The sequence below is a fragment of the Ostrea edulis genome, chromosome 4, assembly GCF_947568905.1.
Source record: "Ostrea edulis chromosome 4, xbOstEdul1.1, whole genome shotgun sequence".
Classification (NCBI taxonomy): Eukaryota; Metazoa; Mollusca; class Bivalvia; order Ostreida; family Ostreidae; genus Ostrea; species Ostrea edulis.
In genome coordinates this window covers 81094757-81100154 of record NC_079167.1, presented here as the reverse complement: position 1 = coordinate 81100154, position 5398 = coordinate 81094757, and positions in this window count along the sequence as shown.

Here is a 5398-nt window from a genome sequence, read left to right as displayed (position 1 = left end):
AAAACCTGAGCATAGTAAAGAGCTATTTACAGGACCATACTTCTGTACTGTACATGCATAATTGTAAAACCCATTTCTAACAACTTGATAGGCCCAGACACTTATTTACAGTGGATCCGGCCCTGATTTACATATGTTTCTGATATGCTTTGTGGTAATTAAGTTCATTTCCAGCTAAAATTCTCCAATCATCATCACACAAAACCCAATATTTTCCCCTAAAATTCCCCCAGTCATTTTCAGTTAAAATCTTAATGGATTGAGCAATGATACCAATCTGTTCTCAATGTCCACAACTTCTTTACATGATATACAATTACACACACACAGACATGCAAAGGCTATTCGGTCAATTGAGTTTTTCATAAATACAAAACATTTCCCTAACCATTGGTACTTTCATAACTCAGTTTTGTTGTATTTGTATCGATATGCACCACAGAATATGTTTGTACACCCACTTAATTTGCATTGTATTTCATGAATAGTACGGAATGTGAAAAGTTTCATATCTCCAGTTTACAAATATACTCGCCGTTTTCTATACACATTTAAAACATTTCCCAGAATACCCGATTTCAAACAACATAGTATACTTAGCTAAAGAACTGTAGCTCCCTGGGTAAAAATGGGATATACCAGAGTATAGTTTAGATAATTCAAAATGTAACATCTCAGACGTGCGCGGTAAATTGAAGGTTTTTACAGCGGTGAATCGGTAGATCTATGGTATATCCTAGGTACTCTGTTTTGTATAGTTAATGAATATATGAACAAATGTTCATTCTTTCTGGGTGTTCTAATAGGAATGTGGGTTAAATCAATGAAAATTCCTACTGACAGGAAACTTTAACAACTTGAATGGTATTATATAGTATATATCAATGCAACCCATATTAAATATCTCATTCATTAAATATGAAATAGAGGTAAAAGTGTAAATGAAGTCAGCTCTTTCAACATCCTATAGGTTTTCCTTGAATTGTTCAATCTTAGATCGCTTCTAGCCATGGTCTTAAATCTAACACTGTACTTTAGTCATACTAAGCACGGTCTTGTACTAAAATACCATTTTCGTTGCGAGCCCTTGGTCCCATACAAGAAATATGAAATGTCCAATTAGTTCCAAGAAATACTAGTGAGAAAAACAGCGTAAAACAGTGTAAAGATGCACTTAAATACGAATCTGAATGTTACTATTTTAAGTATCTTAAAAGTAATCTTTGAACTTTGATCTTCAGATATATTTTTCGTTTTCGGGAGACCAGTGGTCGATCCCCGGTGTCGCGTCATACCTGTACCTCTATCGTCAATCACCTGGCATTAATTAAGTTCAGTTCATTGTCCCAAACCATTATTGGTACATGAGCTACAATAGTAATATATGTACATTAACAAAATAAACTAGTCAGATGTATAATATATAAAAAGAGACATGCCAACAAGTAAATATAAATCTGTGAATCAAAAAGGACAGACAGCATCATAAATTTCCAAAATAAACATACAGAGTCTTTTCAACATTTTTGTCTTTTTGAGTTTTCTTTAGTTCTGTAAATTAAAAAACATTAGGGTTTTGGGAGTAAGGATTGCCCAGATGATCTTTTCCTATATATTAACTGATATTTTACAGTCTAGAATATAATGAAACTCGTCGTACCCAAGACGCGACTGTTCTATTGTCAAGCACCCGACATTAATAGTGAACGTATTGGGTCTTTTGGCCAAACAAAATCAGTAATAAAAACCTACACCAAAAGTGCAAAAGCAAGACCATCAGCACAGAGATAAAACAAAGAAGAATGAGATGGCTTGGTCATGTAATGAAAATGCCCCAGAACAGGATTCCCAAAGTAGCTCTACACTGGACACCACCTGGAAAGAGGAAAAGAGGCAGACCACGTACCACCTGGAGGAGAACTGTGACATCAGAACTTGAGGAAATGGGCTACTCATGGGGACAGGCACAGTATATTGCCAAGGACAGAGCTAGATGGAGACAACTTGTTGAAGCCTTATGTCCCACCGGGGACGAAGAGGATAAGTAGGTAAATAAGTATTGGGTCTTTAATAATAAATAATAATAATAATAATATCCTTTATTTATACAGGATTGCACAATTAGTTGTATAAACTAGTTTACATTGTGGTCCTGTCTATAACATATATACATATCGAGAACATAATATATCACAAAGCATGGAAATATCACAATTTATATACATACAGATAAGAACTAAATGGAAAGAGACAATAAACACACGAGTATCATTGAGTGTCAAAATAATGTTTTAGATAGGCTGATTTAAAAGATGTGGTAGTTGTACATTTTCTTATAAAATCTGGTAACGAGTTCCATAAAATTGCTGCTGAAATGATAAAAGATCTTCTAAAATATTCTGTTTTGGCTCTTGTAACATAGATAAAATTTGTAGAGCTCTGTCTTGTATTTCTTGTGTTTACCTCATTCACAAATCTAAAAACATGTAAATACTCTGGAGTCATATGATGTAAAACTTTAAACATAAGAATAATTTTTCGATAAATAAAATAGTCAATCAAAGGCATCCATCTCAAATTTGATAGCATGCAAGAAGTTGACACTGAATGAGGTACTTTGATATGTAAAATGATTCTTGCTGCCCTTTTTTGTAATTTAAAAAGCCTATCAATATTTGTCTTGTTTTTTGTATCCTGCCATACTGTACAACAATAATTAAAATGAGGAAAAACAATAGTATTGTAAATTTTGAGTAGTGCCTCCTTTGACATAAAAGTACTCAATCTCCTTAAAACACCTAGTTTCTGACTAAGTTTTTTACATAAGGCATTTGTGTGATGAGACCACGTAAGACATTCATCGATGTAAACAACTAAAAGTTTGGCACATTTGACATTTTCTATAAAGATTTCACCAACATTAATACAAAGGTTTCTACATTTCGATAATTTCTGTGACGTTCCTATTAAAATACATTGTGTTTTCTTTAAATTTATTGTCAATTTGTTCTTATGCATCCATTCCATAGAATTTATAAGATCATCCTTTATTTTTTTTCAATTACATCTAAGGATTTATCAGAAACATCTTGCGTGGTATCATCTGCATATATATTGACTGTAGAGTGCTTGAGACATGTTGGGTAGTCATTTACAAACAGAATAAAAAAACAGAGGACCCAATATAGAACCCTGAGGGACTCCGATGGTAACATTTTTTTCCTTTGAGATGGTCCCTTTCCATTTGACACATTGCGATCTTTCATATAGATAAGAATGAAACCATTTAAAAGTTTTTTCACAGATACCATAAGATAAAAGTTTGTGCATCAATACATCATGATTAACTGTGTCAAATGCTTTGCTTAAATCAATAAAAAGTACACCTGTAAGTTTCCCTTTATCAATGTTCTCAAGCCATTTGTCAATGATATTATGTAAAGCAGTTTCGCAAGAATGTTTTGGTCTGAAACCTGATTGATGCTCTGTTAAAAGATTATTTGCATTCAAATACTCGTAAAAAGTGTTAAAAACATGTCTTTCCATAATTTTACTTATGATAGGTAAAACAGATACCGGTCTATAATTATTAACATGGAAATTATCCCCAGATTTGAAAAGCGGGGTAACTCTAGCTTTTTTCCATTCATTTACTACGTCACCCTCCTGTATAGAGAAATTCACGATGAAACACAATATGTCAGCTACAACATCAATACTCACTTTCAGTAATTTTACAGAAATTTCATCCATACCTGTAGCTTTTGAACTTGACATGCTTTTAATTTCTTTCTTCAAAAATTCTATAGATACATTTGGAATTGTAAATGAGCCTTTCGGCATTAGTTGTTCAATTTTCGGGAGCGAATCATCAAAATTTGTTCCAAATTTATGACCTATGCCACAAAAGAAATCATTGAAGGCATTTGAAATTTTATAGGAGTCTGAGATTACTTCGCCATCAATTTCTAGGTAGGATGCTGATGCGCCTGCAGATTTAGATGGTAGAAATTGCTTTAATCTTTTCCACATATCCTTAGGTTTGTCACTGCATTGATTTATCGCATTGTCAACAAATTCCCTTTTAGCATCACCGATTATTTTTACAACGCGGTCTTTCGGATATGATCTTAAAAACGGAGGTCACTTGTTATGGCAGGCGTTGGTATTTTAAAGCACCCTCACTGCTACGACTATAAGTGCCATGCATGCATCAAAATTTGTGGCACTTCACCTACAGCTAGTGATGTCCCTACACAAGTGAAAAAGTCTTAAACGGGACATGAAACAAAATACAAACTAGATGCAGCCATAAGACAGTAATATCCGCACGCACGTTTTTGCCTCCGTCGTACTTGTGTAAATAGTAGAGATTGATTGATTCTTTATTGTTTAACGTCCCTCTCGAACATCTTCCACCCATATGGAGACGTCACCACTGCCGGTGAAGGGCTGCAAAATTTAGGCCTACGTTCGGCGCTTACGATCTTTGAGCAGTGAGGGATCTTGATCGTGCCACACCTGCTGTGACACGAGGCTTCGGTTTAAATGTGGTCTCTTCCGAAGGGCCGCCCCATTTCGTCGCCTCTTACCACAAGCAAGGAGTACTGAGTACCTATTCTAACCCGGATCCCCAAATGACAACTAGCGGTAAAGCCACAGTAGTTATAACATTACCTATATCATGCATATCCTATCTACGTATGTTAAAGTGCATTGGGTATTCTGTTAGGCGAGTGCCCTGGGGTCATTCCAAACCCTGTTTCATAATTCTTGAACTATTTTTAAAACAATGGAGGTTCTGAACCCTAACCTATATATATTACTGCTGCATATATCAAGATGCATTGAGTATTCTGATGGGCAAGCGTCCCGGGGTCATTCCAACCTCCATCATTTTTTGATTGTTCAAATATCTTTAAAATGGTTGAGATTCCAACCCTTAGAGCAAATGTATTATTGTTGCACAATACACTGAGCTCCAGGTTTTTGTTCGTCGTTTTCTCACCCCATTTGCCCCTCAAACATTTTTTAAAGATTCGAAAACTTATTGTACATCTAAAGGACACCACCAACCAACTTTCAAAAGATGATTTGGCTCCTGCCTATAAGAAATGTTTTTCAACCCAATAGGCCCCCGTGGTGAAAAAAAAAATTCCGAAACCTTATTGCACATCTAAAGTATATCACCAACCATATTCCAAAGGACGAGTGCATGCATGAAATATAAGAAGAGTTCTGGGAAACAGGTTTTTGTAGAAAAACGTCGTTTTTGCCCCCCATTTTGCCCCCAGGCTAAAATTGAAAATTCCGAAACCTTATTGCACATCTACAGGACACCATCAATTATTTCCCAAAAGCTACTGCATAAAATGTATGAGGAGTTCTTGGAACCAGG